Genomic DNA, 23,425 nt, shown 5'->3' on the forward strand with positions numbered 1-23,425 from the left:
AAAAAAAAATAGAATTATAATATTACCATTGGACGGCTGCCATAATAAAAAATATTTCAGGAAAGAACCATCATTATAAGTAGTGGGCAAAATTATGATGAGAACCAGGATACTTACTGATTCTCAAAGTATCTGCCCAGAAGATACCTGTTAATTATAAAGGAAAAAAAAAGCCAACTAACTTTATAGTGAAGAAACCTCGAATGTCTAGAATCCCATATTATAATTCTATTTTTTCTTTTTAAATTTTAAAATCTAGGATTGTTACATAGATAAGAGCTGTTCCTTCTCCTTCATTTGTGTAGTCATTCACTTATTAACCCATTAACCAAAAGATCAAAGTTAAATAGTATCAGTAAGGGAGACAAATTGCCATCAAGTGCCTTCTACTAGGATACACTAAGAAGGACACATCAGAGTTTTTGTGTTATTCCTGTATTAGATTCAGAATCTGAATTTAATCATGAGGAATTAATAATTCCTAATAGACAAGCCTCAATCAAGAGATATTCCACAAAATGACAGGTGAGTATTCTTTATAAACTTCAACTTCATGAAAAATGAGGGAAGACTAAGAAATCATTCCAGATTAGAGGAGAACAAAGAGAAATGACAATTAAATGAACACATTACCCTGGATTTGATTATGAACCAGAATAAAAAAATATATTTCATTATAAGTGAGAGTAGTGAGGCAATCGATAGGGTTTGAGTACTGTGGATTAGATAATATGATTCTATCAATACTCAATTCCAAATTTTGATACTGTGGTCATACTGAATGTATTTATTTATTTATTTTTTTAGTAAATGCACACTGATATATTTATAGGTAAAAGGAGCATCATGTCTATAACTTTCTCTCATTTAGGAAACAATTATCTCTATCTATCTATCTATCTATCCACACACACACATATGCATGTATATATATGTGAGAGAGACTAATGATAAAGAAAATATGGTAGAACATTACCATTTGGGGAATCTGTGTGAAAGGTATAAAATGAGTTTTTGTGTAATTTTTGAAACCTTTTCCTAAGTCTGAAATTATTTCATCATAAAATTTAGAAACAAACAACAGGCTCCATATTCACAAAAAAATAGCCAGTTAGAAGACATAAAGAGAAAACACTATTTACAACAGAAATTTAAAAAGATAGACTATTAAGGAACATTTAACAAGAAATAAGAAATACCATTTTATACAAAAATATTTGAAACAATTAAAAAGACACAAGTGTATTTGAACAAATAGACATCTCTTGTTTTAGATAGAATGATAAAATATCATAAATATATATATATATTCTCCCTAATTTAATTTATAAATTTTAATGTGATATTAATTTTACAACCATTTTTTCTAAAACTAGACAAATTATTCTAAAATTCATATAAAAATATAAACATCGAGTTATACATAGGAAAATCTGAAAAAAGAAGAGTTTGGGGTAATAGCTCTACCCAGTATAAAATATATGAAAATGTGTTCAACTTCATTCGTAATATCAGAAATGCAAATTGAAATTTACTGAAATACCATTTCTCACTAATAAAATCAGCAAAAATTCAAACCCTTGGCAATACACTAAGTTGGCATTTCTGTACACAAACAGACACTCTCATATATTCCTGATTGAAGTAGAAAATGATACAAAGCATTAGGAGGACAATTTAGCAATATCTAACAAAACAACGTATGCATTTAAGGTATGAAGAAGCAAACCTACTTGTAGGAATTCAGTAGCATGAATTTAAAATTATTCTCTCAGCAACATAGAACACATGTACACACACAAACAGAAATAAGGTTGCTACTGAACTATTTTATGTAATTATGAAATACTGGAAATGACCTAAATGCTCAATGAAGGTATGTTGAATGAAATTTCTTCCGTCTACATAGTGAAGTACTATACAGCTGCAAAAGCAAATATGGTAGAATTCTGTTGTGGTGTACAGCCTAAAATTAATATTATATGTTGCCTTAACATCTGGTGAAATCAGGATGGTCTCAGATGGCCTAAGCAAAAGTTCTGCTCCCCACTCTCCTTCTGCGGAGAAAGTCTTCTAGCTAAACAACTCTTTTTATCGAAAAAAATAGTCACAGTTCCTGCTTATCCCTGAGTAGCAGGTTTCAGTTTCCTGCCAGCCCATGGAATAATTCAAATAAGCCATTCATATCCTTCTGTGGGAACCACTAGGCACCTCACCCTCTTCATACTACACAGTCTGCTTCCTACAGTCCTTGGTTGTTTACTCTGTTCCCAAGTGCAACCCCCAAGTGGTCCTGCGTGGTGTGCAGCATTCTTCTCTCCCTGGCTGTATATGTCACCAAAAAAAAAAAAAAACAAAAACAAAAAAAATTCGACTGTCAGTCTCATCTGTCTTGTGTCAAGTATTGTGTGTTTGGCCATCCTCAGAACCCTAGAACAGGAATCCCTGCTTCATCAACAGAGTGATGAGAAGGCAATTAAAGCATCTTTACATTGATATAGATTTCCTCCCCCAGAATATATTGTTAAATAAACTAAGGAAGGTGCACAGTTGTATATACTCTGCCATCATTGCCATCATTTGTTTAACATAGTGGGGGAGTGAATTTATATGTTTTCTACATATTTTACAAAATTTCATTTATAATTTTGGGCATAAACTAGGATCAAGTCTGGCCCAAGCAGAGGAAATCTATTAGGAAAAAAAAATGAGTAAGACTGTTAGATTTGCACTGGTTTGCTGTAAGAAGCCCTGTATATATGGGATATTTGATGAGTTCTAGCACAGCTTTTGTGAAACTGAGGAGCTGAGTAGAAGGCTTCTAAAATGTACTCTGAGAAAGAGGTTGTCAGACTAAAACTAGCAAACCTCTCAAGATATTTGGCAGAATTTAAAGCCTCAGGAGATGGAGGCTAAAAGGTAAACTTAACATCCCAAAATAGCAGAACTGAATCTCCAAGATTTTTGGAAGTGAAGATAGAAAGCTCTGTTAGACTCTTAATTAAATGGCTAGAAAAAAAATCCAAGGACGCCTAAACTTGAAGAACAAAAAAAGAAGAGGATATGGGCTAAGTCTTACTAAAATTGCAATCCATCTCCAACCCACTTTAAGCTCGGAATAGACTGAGTTTGTCAGCCCCTCATCCTATTTGTCTAGCAGAACAAAAGGGAGAAACCAGAAAATATAAGCATATTCACAGATGATCTAGTTTAAAAGTCAGATAAGAAAAACAACTAATATGTTAAAGAGACGCAATATGCATGAAATGGACATGACAAAATAAAGAATCAGTGAATCTGAAGGTAGATCAAGAGAAATTATCTGATCTTAAGACCAAAAAATGATTAAAAAGAAGACATAGCCTTGGAGACCTGTGGGACAATATCAAAAAGTCTATCATGTATGAAGTTGGAGTCCCAGAAGGATAAGAAAATTAAGACAGAAAAAAAAATACACAAACAATGTCTGAAAACTTCCCAGATTTGGTAGAAGACATAAATTTACAAATTCAGGAAACTCAGACAACCACACAGAGGAAAACTTAAAGAAAAGCATGCCTAGATACCTTATAATCACATTGATGAAAATCAAAGATAAAAATTCTTGAAAACTATTAAGGCAAAATCACACATCACATCCTAGGAAACAATGATCTGAATGATCGTGGACTCCTCATCAGAAACCGAGGAGGTCCAAAATAGTGGGAAAAATCTTTAATTTGCTAAAAATGAGGAACTACCAACCAGAGTTCTACATTCAGGAAAATGTCCTTTAGGAATGAAAACTTTTATTTGTTAATGAAAGCTAAGAAAACTTGTCACCAGTGGACCTGTTTTACATGAAATGCTAAATACTGAAGAGAGATTATACCAGATGGATACTTGGATCTTTGGAATGAAGGAAGAGTATCAAAAATGGTAATACCTGGATATATATACAAGAATAATTTTCCCCTTAAATTTTTATAATATGTATGACTGTTTAAAGAAAAAGTGTATTATTGCCCATTAGGATTTTTGGTATATATATAAATGAACAATATATGAAAACTATAATATAAGGATAGATTGCAAAGGTTCTACATTTTATGTGATGTGGTATAATATAAAATAGAAGCATGGTTGGAAAAGTTAGATTTGTGTATTGTAAACCCTAGAGTATTCTCGCTCTTTCTTTCTCTAGCAAATATAACCAAATAATCAAGAAACCCATAGACAAATTAAAATAGAATACTCAATAAATTCAAGTAATTTAAAAGAAAACTGGAAATGTAGAAGAAAAAATCCAAAGGAGACACATAAAAAACAAATAATTAAATGGTAAACTTAAATCCAACTAATTAATCACATTAAACATTAATGGTCTATACCCTCAAAAAGGCAGAGATTATCAGAATGGATTAATAAAAAAAGGAGAACCCACTATATGCTGCCTGTAAAGAGAGATGCTTAGCGGATACAGACACAGATAGGTTGAAAGTAAACGGCAAGAAAAGAAGTACTAGGCAAACAGTAAGAACAAAAAGGTTGCACCGGCTATACTAATCTGATAAAATAATTCAAGCAAAGAGTGTTACAAGAAACAACAGGGGATATTACACAATGGTAAAGGAAGAAATTCATCAGGAAACTATAAATGTTATAAAAGTTTCTACATCTGATAATAAAGCCTAAAAATACATAAAGCAAAATTTAGCAGAATTAAAAACAAAATTAGAAATGCACAATTCTAATAGGAGGCCTGCCCAGTGGCATAGTGGTCAAGTTTGCATGCTCTGCTTCAGTGGCCCAGGGTTCAACAGATCGGATCCTGGGCGCAGATCTACACACCTCTCATCAAGCCATACTGTGGTGGCGTCCTACATACAAAAAAAAGCAGCGGAAGATTGGCACAGATGTTAGCTCAGGGACAATCTTCCTCACCAAAAACCCCCAAAAAACAAAAAAGAAAAAGAAATGCCACAATTATAATAGAAGAGGTTAACACCTTTTCTGAGCACTTAATAGTAAATTAGACAGAAAATAAATAAAAAATAGTAGAACTCGAACAACACTACCTACCACCTTGATCTCATTGATATTTACAGAACATTATATACATTACCTGCAGAATACATATTCTTTTAAGTTGCACATGGTATATTCACCAAGATAGACCATATGCTGGACTATCAAACATGTCTCAATAAATTTAAAAGAATCAAAATTATAGAAAGTGTATTCTCCAACCACAATGGAATTAAATTACATACCAATAGCAATAACATATCTAGGAAAGCCCTGAATATCTGGAAATAAAACAATATACTTCTGAATAGGTCATGGCCCAAAGAAAGCAAGACAATGTTTTGAATTGACTGGCAATGAAAATAAAATATAACAAAAATTGTGGGATGCAACAAAAGCAGTGCTTAAAGGGAAACATATAGCTTTAAATGGTTATGTTATAGAAAAAGAAAGTTCTAAAATCACTGACCTGATGTTCTGCCTTTAGAAAATAGACTAAGGAGAACAATTCAACTTCATGTCTGTGGAAGAATGAAAATAATTAATGTAATAGCAGAAATGAACATCATATTTTAAAATTAGGAAAAAACCCACAAAAACTAAAATATGAAAAGATCAACAAAATTGCCATACCCTTATCTAGACTAATTAAGAAAATAAAAGAGATGAAACAGAAATTACCAATATTAAGAATGCATGAGTGGTTCTTAATATTGTACAGATCCTACAAACATTAAAGGGGTGAAAAGAGAATATTATGACAACTTGATGCAATTAAATATGAAATTTAGGTGAAATAGCTAATTCCTTGTAAAATAACTTAACACAAGAGACAAAAGAAACAGAAAAGTTAAACAGCCTTAAATCTATTAAATAAATTGAACTTTTTATCAAAAAACCTCTCATAACAAAAACTCCAAACCAAGATGGTTTCACACAGGTGTTAATACAAACATCAAGGAATAATTAATGCCAATATTATACAAACTTTTTCAGAAAACAGAGGAGAAACACTGCACATACTATTCATGAGGCCACCATAACCCTAATATATTACTGAGTTCTGATAAAATTATAAAAATGGAAAATTACAAACCATTATCTCCCGTGAACATAAACTCAAAGCTCTTAACAAAACAGTAGCAAATAAAATCTAACATATGTGAAAAGGATAAACACCATGTGAAAATAGGAATTATCTCAGCAATGCCAGGTTGAAAGTCTCCCAATGTAAATTTACCATATTGTGATCATAAAAATGTAAGAACTTATGATGTTTTAATAAATACAGAAAAAAGCTGTGGACAAAATTTAACATCAGTTATGTTAAAAACACTCAGAAAGCTAAGCAGGGAACCTCTTTAATCTGAGGATGAGTATCGTTGTAAAACCTACAGCTGACATCATATTTAATACTAAAAGACTGAACTCTTTCCCCCTAAGATTGGGAACAAGGCAAGGATGCTTGCTATTACTATTTCTATTTAACATTGTACTGGATGTCCTTAACTCTACAATAAGGCAAATAAAATAAATAAAATCCATAAGATAGGCAAGGAAGAAGTAAAAGCTCTCCCTATTGGCATAAGATATATTAGTTTACATAAAAAATCCTGATGAATTTACTAGATGACTACTGGAATTAATACGTAAATCAAACAAGGCTGCAAAGTACATGGTTAATAGACAAAACCCTATTGTATTGTTATGTACTAGTAATATGCATTTTGGAAATGAAATTTTAAAAATTTCACTTTAAATAATGCCAAGAATTATAAAATATTTAATAAATCTAAGAAAATATGTACAAGATAACTACAGTAAAAAACATTGCTGTGAAAAAATAAAAAAGACAAAAATAAATGCAGAGATATATCATGTTCTTGGGTTGAAAGAATAAAACAAAAAAACCACCAACCTTTGCTAAATAATGACCATATTACCTTCAAAGGAAGAGACTATTGCTGGGAGTCAACTTCTCAACCGTTAACACAGCAAGGAAGGAAACACTGGAATGATATCTACAGACTAGTTAGATAAAAGGAATATAACCCTAAATCCCATAGACAGACAAGACATTGCTTACACGTCATGGAGAAAAAAATGTGTTCTGTAAGAATTGAGAGTATGTATCACTCAAATACCTAATCTAAAGATATTACGAAAGATAGAACACTAACTGTATAAGGAACGAAAATAAAGATTTCAAAATAAAGAAGTGTTAAAGAGCAGGGAAAAGAGTTGTGAGAAATGAGCCTTGGCATATATGAATTTGATGCCAACTCACTATTAGAATCTATCTTCTTGAAATAATTGTACCAGCAAGTAAGGGCAGGGGGACAGGAATTTTCATAGTGTAATAGTAAAAACTGACAACAGCGAATTTCCATTGGTAAGAGCATGGTTGTAAAGACTGTGGCACATCCATGCCATGAAGTTTTATGCAACCATTACTAAAAGAAAGAATTAGATCTATAAGACACGAGTGGGAGGGACTTCTACAATGTACGCTCAACTGGTAACATCAAAAGCAAGATGTAGTCAAATGTGTATAACATAGCATTGCATTTTTGTAAAATACCACAAAAATGAATAACCCAATGATTATGTATATATGATTACAAGAGCATTGAGAAGAGTACAGAATGGTATAGACTACTTTTTAACGTAAGTTAAGTTTGAGGGAATATGGTGATTTAGTGGTTTGAATCAACAATCATTTATTAGCTCACAATTCTGTGGGCTGGTAATTAGGGCGTTGCTTAGTGGGGTAGTCTTGGTCTCAGCTGACCTTAGTCATGTGGTTACAGTCATCTGAAGCTTGACTGGCTGCTTGATTAGGGAAATCATCTGGAATGGCTCATCTCATCATCATGTGTTCTCATTCTTCAGTAGGTTATCTTCAGTTTCCTCACATGGTGTGCTACACTCTAAGAGAACGAAAGTGGAAGCTGCAAGGTTTCTTAAGGCCTAGTCTGAGAAGATGTACAGCATCACTTCTGGTCAAAGCAAGTCATAAGGCCAGCCTAGATTCAAAGAGTGGAGAAATAGGTTCTCCCTCTTTTATGTGAGGAGTGGCAAAGTCACATTGCAAAGAAGCATGCCTATAGGAATCAGAGGAATTCTTGCAGCCATCTTTGCCAACAATCTATCACAATGGGTAGATGGTGGGGATGACTGAGGAAGGAGGAGGGGGAAACCAGACTCAATATTTAAAGCCAATGTTTGAGCAACTGTGCTAATAAAATATAATCTCAACTTTGAAACATGAGGGAGATACAGCACAAAGTGTGTGGAACAAGCTCAGTATGGGACACATACAAATAAATTATTTACTTAGAAATCTGATTAGGGGTTATTATGAGTTTCATGAAAAGCAGAAATTGAAGACTTACATAAGAACTCACTATTTTTTTAAAAAATTGTATATTTTGTACACTGTATATTTTATAAAAATAATCTTTAAAGTTCTCTCCAAATTAACCTACAGAGTCAATGCAATTCCAATAAAAATTCTAACAGGATTTTTATTAGTAGACTAGATAATCCTCAAGTAAATGCTGAAGAAAAACCAAACTATTATAATGAAGAAAAATGAGGAGAAAACCAGCCTTACAATGTATTAAGATTTATTATAAAGCAGTTTAATCAAATATTAAGATATTGGCTTAGGGGTAAAGGTATTAATTGATGGATAAGAACATGACATCAGAATCAAAGTCATACATATACAAACACTTAGTATATGATAAAAATGTCATTAGTACTAAATGAGAAAAAAGAGAAAAACAACCCTATACAGGAAAAAGCTATAAGAGGCAGTTAATATAAGAGGAAATTCTAACCTCTTCCACATATGAGAGATCCTCAAACACACTAGTAATCAGGGAAATAAAAATTAGTATAACTAAGAGATACTATTTTTACCCATCTGATTGGCAAAAAATAAAATGCCGAATGATACCAAATTTGGCTAACGTAAGGTAAAATTGACGTCTCATTCACTTTAGGTAAAAGGGTAAGTTGATAATCCACTTTAACAACAATTGGGCAATATCTAGTAAAGTTGAAAATGTGTAGACCATATGAAAAAGCAATTTAATGACTTACATATCCTTAAGAATTTCTTGCATGTTTTTACAATGAAACATGGCTAAGTATGTTTATTGTTGCATCTTATTTTGTAAGAGTGAAAAAATTAAAAAATAACCTAAATACTAAATAGGGTTATTGATGATGTCATATGAAGACATAATATACTAAAGTTAAAATGAATGAAATATATCAAATGTTTCTAGTATAGTTAGATCTCAAATCATACATGTTGAGTGAAAAAAAGAAAATTTAACAATAATTCTTAACTTATGGTAATCTTTATATAAATGGTTAAACCATACACATACTGTGTGGTTTTTATATACGATATATGCTTGTGTTGCAAAATACTAACCATGGATATGAAGAAACAAACTATTTGATAACAATTGCTTCTGGGACAGAAGGAAAATGAGATGAAGAGGAGAAAAATAAAATCTTCAACTAAAGATTATGGTTTATTTTCCTCAAAAAACATTGGCGGCAAATGTGATACAATAATATTTTTTAAATTCTGGGTGATGTTCAAAGGGATGTTTGTTACATTACCCTTTACTTGTCTGTAGATAAGATAAAATAAAAAGATAGAAATCAAATCATTTAAGCTACTACAGTTATGAAAATAAAAACTGATCTAAGAAAAGTTTAATATGAAGAACAAATATATACTGGATGCATGCCATGTTCCAGGGCATATAAAATGCAATATCTCAGTTTAATCCTCAGAATAACTTTATGTGGTGGATGATGTTTTTGTTATCATTTTATAGGTTGAGCTGTAGAGTGATTAGGTTTATTGTCTAAAGTCATAGATCTAGTAGAATTGGAATTAGAAGTAAGGCATTGTGACTCCGGGATCTGGGTTCTTAACTATTATGCGAGAGTTATTCTTGGACTTTGAAGTCCATTGTCCCTTGAAAACTAAGTTAGGAAATTTTATTATACAGTGGAAGGCGTGAAATGAATGGATTGGCAGAATTTGAGCCCTGTTAGGCAGGGTTTGGCTATTCTAAGGATGCTCATACAGGGCTACAGATATTAAAATAGTATGGGAATTTGGAAATTAATCCAGAGGGAGTGTGGTATTATCGACAACTTATAATTGTTAAAGTAGAGTTAAACCTCTAGGCTATCTAGTCATAGGAGGACAGGCAATGTGATACTTGGAGAAACAAAACCAGGCCACTTTTGATATGATGTATCAGACAGTCATGAGCAGATAGTAATCTGTGGCTAAAACACAGTTACTAGATAGGCCTGAGAGAACCAGAAGGACATTTGGGAACTTTGAAGAATAAACTTAAGAACAGTTAATACTAAGGCAACATAGGAAACTCATTTGACATCAACACTGTTTTAAGGTCGATAATTCCTGCCTCTGAGGCTCTATGGTTTTCTTATCAAGAACCTGGGGTGTTGATGACAAAGAGAAAAAATTGTAATATGGTTTTGAATTAGGAATGATATAGCTGTTACTTTTAGAAAAACAAAACAAAACAAATAGAGGAGACATCCAAGTGATCTCTCTTCATAGAGAGAAAGAATATCCTCCCAAAATATATCTCTTGTAATATCTCCCCAAATGGAATTCTTAGCTGAATAGATGATATAGGCATTGATTCAACGGGGTGGTGGGTCTTGATGGGGGCTGTAAAAATCACCCCTCTCTTCTCCTCAGGTTTGAATCATTCAGAGCAATAATTGGTAGTCAACACATGAGACTCAAAATATGAGCTTAATGACTTATAAGGCTATATTGGAAAAACCACATACTTGAATTGAGCTTACCTCTCCAGACTCAGGCAGATTTTGACGTCACTATTCTAAAATCCAATTGGTCTTTATAGCATCTGTAGTATAGGAACGATGTCATGGTGGTGTAATCATGTATTTACAAGTCCATCTCCCTTTTAGACAATAACTTTTCATGTCAGTCGTTGTATCTTTTCATCTTGTATCCTGAGTACCCAGAAAACTCCTGGAAAGTCACTTTTATTTATTAAACAGAGAGTTATTCAATTATGGGTGCCTAACCATTACCAGGCAAAGAGAAGAAAAATTAAACACTCTTAGATGCCTATGACATTGCCTAAATATATTCAACACCCCAGAACCTCTCTACCTCTTGCTGCTACAATAACTAACTTGATATAATTTGCATATGTTGTTTCGTCTGATCAGAATCCATCCTTCCTTCTAGTACAAGAGACTCACTTTCTGGTAGGGTTGCTGAATTTGTAGGATGTAAGTCTAGAGCTGCTTGTGGCGTTCTGGCTCCCACACAGGGAGAGTCTGCATGAGAATGAAACCATCACAAAAGAAAGTGGAATGGAGAAGAGTGGAAAGACAGAGTTCTGGTAGCCTCATTTGAGCACCTGCATCTAGCAGTAAGCAGACTTCAATTACAGTCATGTGCCGCATGCATAACAACGTTTCCATCAACGACGGACCGCATGTAACGTGGTGGTCTCATAAGATTAGCACCGTATAGCCTAGGTATGTAGTAGGCTATACCATCTAGGTTTGTGCAACTACATTCTATGATGTTCGCAGGATGATGAAATAACCTAACGACGCATTTCTCAGAATGTATCCCTATCGTTAAACATTGCATGACTCTATATAAGCCAGTAATTCCCACTTTTTTCCCAAGCTAAAATACATATTAGGTGAACTACTTGCCGAATTGGAAGGTAGCGTTTTTGATGATGCTGTATTGAGACAAAATACTTCATGTGCCTTTCTTCAAGTGCCATTAAGCAACTATTATGTGCCAGCGCTTTTCGTGTCCAAAATATGAAAGACAATTTATTGGTGCTAGTATTGAAGCCTTTAACATGTCTCATTTACTACTTAGTGCTCAGTTACTACCTGTAAAAGTGGTATTGCCTTGCTAGGTTTTGGTAAAGCAGCTACACGTAGAAGTGTAAGTATCACAGGAATATCCTAAAGTACATTTCATGTCAAGTACTGCTAGAGAAGAGTAATGTTGCTTATCTCATTTGGTTGATATTTATTTAATTTGCACTTTTCCAAATGTTGTGGTGGATAATAACTTTTGAGAACTAAATAGAGTCCATAATCTAATAAATATTGTTTAATTCTATGGCTTTGAAAAAAAGGATATCTACAATCTTTTATCTACTAACCAGCCAATTAGGACACATGTGTACACTGGAAATCATGGCAGAATGGAGTGAAAGTTGAATTCTGGTCCAATCTTGAGATCACCACATAAAAAGTCAGGCATGTTGGGTAATTTGCTTAATCCTTCTGAGTCATGTTTTTTTAAGAACAAAGCATGTAGGATTGCTTTATGTCCAAGATTTCTTCAATTTCATATAATCATAAAATGTGGAATGATATTCTTAAGAGGTCATCTGTGATTGTCCTCTAATTCTGAATAGAATTTTACTTAAATTAACCCCGGAACGGTGCCGTGAAGTAAGGAATATCATATCCCACTTTATTCTATGAGTCTTCACTCTATGTATTCCACGTTTACTGAATGAGACCATATTCCTAGTGTTGCTAGAATATTCTCTCTGAAACAGTGCTAACTAATTTTCAATTGATATTAATAATTGTGTTAGTAACCTCATTTATGGAATTAAACTAAATAATACTAGAAATAGGATTCGGAAAAAGCTCTGTGTGTAACTTACCTCTGTAATGTTCTGTTCCCACCGTGAATACATGTTATCTCTGAAAGACTAATACTCATCTTAATTAGGTATTATTAAGATAAATTAGGTATTATTAGACAATACCTTTCTAACTACATCTCTAGCACTATGCAAAGTGCATTACATGAATCATCTCATTTAATTCTCATTCTAATTTATGGTAAACACACTACTTAATGGATGAAAACATGGTGCTAGTTAGTGGTTGCTTCAGAATTCAATATTTTGCCTATTGGCTGCAATTTAAACTTAAGTTTCCAAACCAAAATTAGATTCTATTGAAATATTTTTCTTATTCTCATAATTTACATAGGTTTAAAGAATGTACATTTTTATATTTTATTTATTACTCCGGAGAAAACCACAGGATTGGGAAGCATACAATTTCAAATAATTTATAATTTTAATAGTAGAATTTCTCCTTTTAGAGTGCACTGCAATGTTTCTTCTATCTTATAGTGCCACTGTTGTTTTATCCATGATGGTTAGATTATGCCATGGTAAAGAACAGCCTCAAAAATCTTGATGTTACATAGCAAAGGTTCATGTCTCATGTAAAGTCCACTGTAAGTCTGAGCAACTCTCCAGGGCAAGTTATCTCCATGTGGTCCAGGCTGGGGAAGCCTCCACCATCCTGGAGCTTTGCCATCTTGTTGGTCCTACTTGGTCATTGTAGCAGAAGAAAGTGAAACACTAGCAATTAAATTCTTCTGTCTAGAAATAACAAGCATCACTTTTGTGTAAAACTCATTGGCTACAATTGAAAAAAGGGGTTTTGGAAATAGAATCTCCCATATGTCTAGAGAAGTAGAAACTGGATATGAGCAAGACTAGCAATGTCTTCCACAACCATCTTCAACACAGGATTTCTAAAGTCACTGTGCATGTTTGCTATCAAGTTGGTAGAGAGTGAAGGAATAGGAAGGATCATACATGAGAAATTAATTTTCCCCAGGCTTAGGAGTAGCACTCCAGCTAGAATTCAATCATACGTAACTTCAAGGGAGGCCTAGAAGTCTAATCTAGATATGTGGCCTGCAATAAAAGGAAGTGGGTTTGGGAATGGGCTAGCATTTTCTGTTGCCTGGCTTGGCCCTCTCCTAGGATCACTCTCCACCCAAATCTTAATTTTAATGTTTTCTTCTCTTCAGGTTAGTGTAAATATCTAGCCGAGGTATCTCCCCAAAATTCCAACTCATGCATTAAGTTGGATGTTTCAAAATTTTGTTCCAAATTGAATACTTGATTTCTCTTCCCACACCAACCTATTCCACCAGCAGCCCAGATCATATCCAGTCAGCTCATTCTCTTAGCTCTACCTTCAAATTATATCCAGAATTGGTGTACTCTTTATCACTTTCACCACTGGTGCCTGATCCAAGTCACCATCTCTTACTGGGACGATTGCAAAAACTTAACTGGTCAACCTGTTTCTATCCTTGTCCCCCTATTCAATTCTCATCACTGAATTCAGAATAATCTATGTAAAGCATGAGTTGTATTTTGCCACACTGCATTTTCACACTTAGGCTGGCAACATCCATTTCATGAATTGTTTCACATCCCTCAAGCAATAAAGACATTCCCCTCTGCTGTTTTGGAGAGGAAGAATTAAAATGTGCTCACCCATAGTCAAGATTCGTAGATCCAACCTGATCACTTCTTATTTTTTCTGTGATATTCTGTTTCCCACTTTTACTCCCAACATAACTGACAGCGATTATATAGAATAAGAACATTTTCTTTCTTTTTTGTGACATTGGGAATTAGCTGTCCTCTATTATCTGATAGAAATATTATAAATTATAAGGCATGTAATAACTCTTAAGACATTGAGCAAGCCATAAAGACCGAGAAACACCTCATGTCTTTGTCCTCACCTTTATTGTAATTTATATTAAGTCATACATTGAGAATGCCTCACGGTACTATGTTCTCCTAATGGCACCTAATGAAATTTACCTTATTTTTTCCATATGAAAGTAGATATCACAGGAAAAGTGGCTATGAGTCTGTCTTATATCTTCTCCCATTGCACTTACACACACACACAAACATACACATGCACGTATATAAAATCTTCCTCCTTCCATTTACATTATGTATGTGTGAATCTCCAATAACTTTTTATTACACAATATTGCTAATTTTTAATATTTCATATGATGTACATTATATCCTATTTTAATATCTGCAGATATTATTTCACCACTGTCCTTAGAAATGATTTTAATCATGGAGTAAGATATTCCTCTGTGTGTGTATTTTGCTATATTTTTGCCTTTTTAATTTATTTTTTCATTTTATTATATTTATCAAAGTGAAGTTTCAAAGACCTTAAGGCTATATTACAATAGTGGAGAAATCAAATACAATTCTTTGCAAATATCAAATATTGTTTGCTTTTATTTTTTCAACTTTTAAAGTTGCCAATACATTTTTATATTTGCCAATTTCATTTGGTATTTGTTACCTCATATGAAGCACAATTGATTTTTTTCCACTTATTTTCTATTTTCTCTTTTTTTTTTAAGTCAAAGCAAGCCTTGTACATGATTTTAAAACAATGTGTGTGGGGTTATAACAAACACCACTATGTAACTTTCCCCGATCTGGAAGATAGATACAGATTAGGCAAATGTCAATTTTGGTCATCATATTCTTGAGGAGCCAGTAAGGAACACTTTTCTAATTACAGAGCAATTATCTTTTTATACACATAGAACTTTGTGGAAGAGTATGTAATATATGTTGAAAGATTGTGTTTCCAGCAAAGCTATTGTGGTTGCATGCAAATCATAGTGACTATCTAGTTTATGTAGTTATTTAACAGATATGTAGAGTGTTTACCATGAATAAAACTTTGTGTGGGGGCTTGCTGAAGGATATAATGACAATTCCAACTGGGATTTTGTCCCCAATGAGTTTGTAATCTAGAAGGGAAGCAATAAAGGAAATAAAATCCATACATGAACTCTTGCCTGATCTACCTCTTCCCACTGGTTTATCTCTTTCATTTATTTGTCTCCCATTTTATCTCTTCCTCTTGAAAAATAGTGTTCTGTATCATGTTATCATTAGTTGTTTAACAAAACTTAACAACTTGAAGGTATTTAGGGGTTATATTTGATTATATCCGATAATATCTGCCTCCCATTGAATACTCAATAAACATTTGTGGAATCAATGAATGGTGCATGTTCAAAAGATACGTATATATTTATTAAATGAGATTTTGATAATGTGCAATGGTGTTATGAACAACAGAGGAATAAAACTAACATTATTTGTATACCGATAAGAAGGAGGATAAAAGACAAAATAGTTAATTCTTTCATTCAGTAAAATATTTACATTTTTCATTTATTAAGTAATAGTCAGTAGTGCTAACCCACCTTCTCTATGGAGAATTTTCTCTGAAGATTTGCTTTATTTCTCTCTCTCCCCCTCTCTCTCTTTTTTCTTGCTGGCAGCGGCCTTTGGGATGGTTTAGTGGTCAGCTGAGCCACCGGTACATTCAAACTTTTCTACGAGGCAACCATTAAGGATAATATATGGCTACATGAAAATGTCATAATACAGATTACCCATTCACTATGGTCTGTATGAAACAAATTCATGAGAATGAAGATCTCCTAATCCAGTTTAATCTAAATAATTTTGTTTATGTACTAAGGACCATACACACTAATTGACAAATAGATAAATTTATATCTTTTCCTTCTGGGACTGACAAAGAGTTTTGATGAATAGGTATGTTTGTAAATAGACTCTATGGAAAAGACTGTAGGTGTAATATTATGTTTTCCTATGTTAATGCTCTTCAGATGGATGCTCAATGTGAAGAGGTAGCCAAGTGATCGTCTACCATGACAGTAGACATTTGAACTAGTTTAGACTTTGTATAATTGGTGAAGGCTGTTATACTATTTAAAAACTTAAATAGAATAAGATCTGTTAATTTAACTGAAAACCTGAAATTTTTTACCATTATTATTTACTCTTTTGAACAATATTGGCCTCTTATGAGTGAGGTCTTCTAGTATGATAATCAACATCATGATCCTTGAATTTAGACATCCCAGTTTGTGCTTCAGTTACTTATCATTTTAACAGGAATAACAATATCTCATGGGACAAGGTGATGATTAATGACTATATTTCTGAGAAGCATTTAAAACAGAGTCTGGCCCACACTGATTGTTCAAGCTTGTCATAATCATCCTGATTCTTATTGTTATTATTATCACACACTTACAAGTGGGTTATTTACTTTTTCTAAATCTCAATTTCTTTATCTGGATAATTGGGACTATGTTATTTACACTAAGGTTGTCTTTGTAAATATAGATTAGTGATGGCTAGCTCATAGAAGCATGACACAAATCATAGACAATGTTTTGTTTTATTTTTATTATAACTATTATTATTTTATTATACTTATATTTATTTACTTACCAGCTATGTGAACATTTGCAAGATTATTTAATCCCTCTATGCCTTAGTCTCTTCATCTGGAAAATTTGGATGACATTATTATGCCATAAGGACAAGTAGAGCTGATAGTAAGCATTCAACAAATAACGGCTAGGAATATATTCCTATCATTGTTGCTGTTGTTATTGCAGGTTATTGTGATGATTTAGTGTGCAATAACCACCTACAATACAAAACAACCTGCTCTTCTGTCAACTCAATGAAATTCCATCCATCAAACAGTTACAGAGATTCAGTGATTAAAGAGACCAGATGAGCTATCTTCCATAACCAGACAGTTTTAATGTTATACTATGCAGTATATTTTATTTTATAGATCTACAGATATTTGCCCATGGATGAGATGGAAATATTTTCCTTTTGTTTGCTATAGCAATTATATGTTATTTGTCACTATTTTCAAAATAAAATATCGTCTCCAATGGGAAGATGAAAACTGAAATTTCAGATGTCATAATTGTCAAGAGATTCATAACACATCATTTCAAGATTAATAGATGTGCTGGAAGATAAGGGAAATATGACCTTCATTATCTCATGAGGAATTCTATTTGCTGGCACATAATACATGACTATTGGACAAATGGCTGATTCAGTCTCTTTTATGTCACCTGCCAAGCATAGTTTCCTTTAGCTAAGGGCATTAAAAAGCTATTTTGAAATTTTCAATAGAACTTAATTAAAATTTTAAATTAAATCATTCTTTATAATCAACTATCTAATATAAAGGATTGATAATGAAGAACAAATTCAGAAGAAGATACATTTTTATCTTACATTTTAGTTTTCAGTGATTTTTACCTGTAACAGGAGCATTTTTTCTTATATACAGGATTTACTTAGTCCTTGTTTAATACTTTCTAAGCTTTGAAGAATGTACAATCAAACGTAAGCTACATTTTTTCTCTACAAATTAAAAGCTATAGCTTTATAAAAAGCTAAAAAAAATCTCTCATTGAGCACATCTGTATAGAACCAGAATAAAATGATAGACAATGAAAATAAGCTAATTTGCACAGGTTTATTTGTTAAGAAGAATATTGCAAGCAGAACTGAGATAATTACACTTCTACCTATATAGTGCTGAACAGAATGTTAGATAATGATGCCCTCATCTTCCAGTTTGCCTGGGACAGTTCTGGTTTAAACCTATACTATATGTTTATTAACAACACATCCTTCTTTCTTCAAATTGTCTTGCTTTGAATGACATAATTATATAATCATCCTACTTAAAGGAGATAAAATCAGAGCTGCATTCTGAATGATGAGTAGAAGTTAGATGAAGAATATTACTAAGCTGGGAAGAATTTACAAGAAGAGGGAGTCACATGTTCTAAGACCCACAGCAGTGAGAATTTTTGAGGAACTATAAGTTCAGTGTGAGTGGAGTGTAGCATTTAAGCGGTATGTAGTATTGAGAGTTAAGCCTAAATGTGAAGGCAAGAGTCATTCCAATTCCCTCTTCTCATGGAAGACTTTAGTGGTTCTATTTTATTTTACTTTTCGTTAATTATTTTATTTTAAATTTAGACTTACCCCTGATCTTTCAGCATTAGGATCCTGATCACTCATTTGGTTGCCAACAACAGTGTCTTGTAAAGATGCTGATTCTGCCATAAAACGGGTTTCCTGCCTGTAGTTCTTCATCATTTGCCCATGACCTCTATATAACCCTGAATATGTATCTTGCTGTAGACTAAATGTCTCTGTTCCCCCAAAACTCATATGTTGAAATCCTAACCCCCGCATTGATAGTATTTGGAGGTGGGGTCTTTGGTAGGTGATGAGGTCATTAGGTTCCACTCCCATTAATGGGATTAGCGTCATTATAAAAGAGATCTCAGAGAGCTCCCTCATCCCTTCCACCACGTGAGGGCACAGCAAGAAGAGGGCCGTCTATAAACCAAGAAATGGGCTCTCACCGGACACCGAATCTGCAGGTACCTTAATCATGGACTTCCCTGCCTCCAGGACTAGGAGAAATAAATGTTTGTCGTAGCAATCAGAATGGACTAAGACACACCTGAAGTGCAGTTTTTGAGTGTTTTTCCTTCAACACCTATTACTAATGAGTTTATTCCTCCAACAGACCTTACAGGAAGTACAGATGTGCCATGGTCCACTGACACAGTTCTCCTTAGTATTTGAAATCCACTTTTAGCAAGAACGGGTTTACGTTGGTTGCTGAGTGCCCTAGAAAGTACCTTGGGAATGGAAGAGAATGAGTTAGAAGTTAAATGGAGTTTATGATTCTTTTGTTATTTTATGGATCCTCTGCCTATAAACTATGCTAACAAGTCCCACTTATCTCCATAGAAATTACATTCTTCTTTTAATGGGGCTGTATTGCAAGGCATTTTGAAATAGAGAGTCAGAAATTAAGGCTCTACTCAAGCTTCTTCTAAGAATTATCCACGTGACCTGGAGCTAATACCAAACTTTCTTTTTTTTTTTTTTTTTTGTGAGGAAGATCAGCCCTGAGCTAACATCCATGCTAATCCTCCTCTTTTTTTTGCTGAGGAAGACCAGCTCTGAGCTAACATCCATTGCCAATCCTCCTCCATTTTTTTCCCCAAAACCCCAGTAGATAATTGTACGTCACAGTTGCACATCCTTCTAGTTGCTGTATGTGGGACGCAGCCTCAGCATGGCCAGAGAAGCAGTGGGTTGGTGTGCGCCCGGGGTTCCTATCCCGGGCCGCCAGTAGCGGAGTGTGCGCACTTAACCGCTAAGCCGCGGGGCCAGCCCATACCAAACTTTCTTAGCTTCCAATTTCTCTTTTTCATGATAAGACAGTTGAATATATAATGACTCATGCCCTCTGGGCTCTAAATTTCTATAAGATTTAGAAATCTCTTAAAATGTCCCTGTGCCCTAGGAAGAGCCTCAAGCATGTGGACTGTATTTGGCCTGCTGAACCTAGCACAAATCATTGCCTAAGGCTTTTGGGCCTGGACGTAGCGTGCTTCTCTGACGGCATTCATGATAAATCAGGTGGCAGTCTCAAAGCTCAGGTGACAGTGCTGACCTGGACTATAGGCAAGAAATTTGTCCTGCTTAGCCTCACAAGGTGACAACTGCTGCTCTTGCATTTAAGTCATAGTTTGAGGTCAGATTTACACAGGGCAATCAGCACAAATGATTTGGATTCAAGATTCATACATGGAAAAATCTCAACACCAGCCAGTGAGATAATAACCTTATCAATATTAGCAGTCAAGTTCTTCAAGTAGCTATGATAGATGGAAATTGGAAAAGCTTATCAAATTCTTTTTCCTAAGAATAAAATTAGCAAGGACGTTTGGAAGTCTCCAAGAAACTTAATAATCCCTTTTTTGTGCTTGTGAATTGTTACTGATGTGACCAACCTGTAAGCTTGTTGGTGGACCTATTTTCCACATAACTCGTGTTATGTGGAATATATATAATATAGCAGAGATATTTTAATAAAGGAAAGATCAAGGGCTGATTTTTTGTTTCCTGAGTCTTTAACTGGTTAACAAATGGAGTAGCGAGAAAATGTTCTGTGTAATATTGACCATCCTCCTTTGCTTCTTTTTTAAAACTCTGATCTTGCAAATTTTGTGTTTAACCATTTTTGAGTACCTGTTACTATCCAAGACTTTCATAAATGATTTCATTAAGTATGATTTCCAGGATTTAGATCCAGGTGTTAAAAGGCCTATATAAGATATCTCCTCTATCGCTTCTCGGCCTTTTGGCTAAGATCAAGTGTAGTATCTGTTCTTATCAGTTTAATATCTGATACGTCCTCTATCCGAGGACAATATATTAAATGGATTTTTGGAGCAGGGAGATGGAATAGGAGCTTGCTCCGTCCACTCCGCACATCGACCTGGTATTGCAGTACCTCCAGGAACGGTGCACCAAAAAAAAAAAAAAAAAAAAAAAAAAAAAAAAGATATCTCCTCTATACCAAGATGCCTCATAGATATGTAATAGATAATGGAGAAAAGAAATATTTTTTGTAGCAAATTTAAATTTAATGTAAAGAGTATCATAATGTCAATGATACGGTATTAAAACATTTAAGAAGTGATTTAAATCTTTGTTTCCTCAAAAATAAGAAGATATATGTGTCTATACAATATAAGGAATCACTAAACCATTGATGTTGATCTTCAAAGGCATGGGTGTGGATGGAAATTAAGAAAGGTGGCTAAAAGTCTTTGTCATAAATACTTCCCTGTTGTTCCTGACAACAACCTCTGTTTCCAAGAGACTTTTACTATTGGAATGTTTGCTTCTTTCCTTTGCAGTTGCCCTGAAAAGTCAAGTCCTAAAAAACAAAACAAAAGAACAAACAATACAAAAGAGAAATAGACTCATAGATACAGAGAACAAACTAGTGGTTGTCAGAGAGGGAGGGGTGGGGAGACAGGTGAAGTAGGTAAAGGGGATTAAGAGGTACAAAACTTCCAGTTATAAGATAAATGGATCATGGGGATGTGGTGTATGGCGTGGGGAATATAGTCAATAATATTGTAATAACTTGGTGTGGTGACAGATGATGGCTGGACTCATCATGATGATCATTTTATAATGTACAAAAATATCAAGTCCCTATGTTGTACACCCGAAACTAATATAGTATTGTAAGTCAATTACAATTCAATAAAAAAAAGAGAAAAGACAGGTCTAAATTTCTTTTCCATAGTTGCTCCACTTCTGATGATTTCTCTTAAAGCTGTTTTACTTGAAATTGGTGATGTATGCAATTTTTCAGTCACGACAAAAAATTGGAAATAAACGTAATAAAACGTGTTATTTCATTCATTTATTCATCCAACATATATTAATTCCCCTCCAACCAAGTAATACAGAGACCCTGGGCTGTAGATAGTCACACCCTTCAGGGCACAGACACTCACAGAGATCACAGTATAGTTTATACTTGTTCTGCTGCCCGCGCCACATGTTTGTATCCCCAATTTTTGGTACATATAGTGCTTGGCTCATAATATGTACTCAATACTTACCTATTAAAGCTGAATCATGTTGACTGTTCCCCAGTGCCCAGCTTCAGCAAATAACCAAATGCTGAAGTTAAACAGGACTTCATTGTTCATCTACCCAGATGTCCTAATTCTATAGAAGAGAAAGCTATCTACAGAAGGAATAAACACAGAGAAATGTGTTCTGTCCAAGGCCACGCAGATTAAGAGCAGAGTTGGGACAGATATATTCATTCTTTTGTCCACTGCCTATTACAATAGCTTCCTTACAATATGCTCTGCTTTCTAAACTAAAGGTTAAGAAAGCATAAATTTAGGAATGATAAATATTTACAACTCAAACTACATTATGAACCATATTTCCTAAAAAGCTGATATAATCTAATGCTAGCCTTTCATACAATAAAATTTTATTTGCTGCCTGTAACAGATGTCGTACTAGATAGAAACTCAGTTATAATTCTGTAGGTGTAGCCTCACGTCTGTCACCAAGTCTCAGCAAAATGATTGCCACTGGGTATTGACAGAAAAAATGAATTTTATAATTAATCTCTTTATCAATAATAGAATAAATGACTTCTTCTAATGTCCTCTTTGAAAGTGTAGACTGGGAATATAGTCACATCTTGGATCAAAATGAAGCATTTAGGGAAAAGAGGAGTCTAATTCTCTTGAGGCAAGAGCAGAGCACTAGTGTTCAGAGGCAAATGTATTTAACCAGTGAATTGGATAGAGAGATTAAATAATAATAACTGTCTTCTTAAAAGTTTACTGTTCTGGCTGCATGCCAATTTTATTTTGTTTTGTTTTTGTTGGTTGGTTTTAAGTGATCTTATCTATCTTCTCCAGCATTTTCCTGTCCCTCTAGGTTAAGGTGGTGTGTTATTTGGTGAAGATTCCTGGTGACATTTCTGTTTCAGAATCTGACCCTGGGCATGATTTGTTCTCACATAGCAAAAGTCTTCCATGGGTTATTTCTGAGTATAAATGGCTGTAGAAAGGTTTTTTCAATCAGTATGACAATGAAAAATCTAGTATACTGGATTTTCACAATGAAATTAATACAAATAAAATCTCACATTTATTAAGGGTTTGCTCTGTTCCAGATTCTATGCTAAAATCTTGATGTTCATTTGTGTATTTAATCCTCACAACAACTCT

The 23,425-nt window shown here is 33.9% G+C and overlaps 1 non-coding gene across 1 annotated transcript; it reads left to right on the forward strand.

Moving 5' to 3' along the window:
• The first annotated feature begins 20,990 nt into the window (after positions 1–20,990).
• Positions 20,991–21,181, forward strand: LOC147916412 (U2 spliceosomal RNA). The gene has a single exon (XR_015553076.1). It is a non-coding gene; the product is annotated as a U2 spliceosomal RNA (small nuclear RNA).
• Positions 21,182–23,425: the final 2,244 nt, after the last annotated feature.

Source organism: Ceratotherium simum, chromosome 8, assembly GCF_057802395.1.
Source record: "Ceratotherium simum simum isolate JZ-2026a chromosome 8, ASM5780239v1, whole genome shotgun sequence".
Taxonomy (NCBI): domain Eukaryota; kingdom Metazoa; phylum Chordata; class Mammalia; order Perissodactyla; family Rhinocerotidae; genus Ceratotherium; species Ceratotherium simum.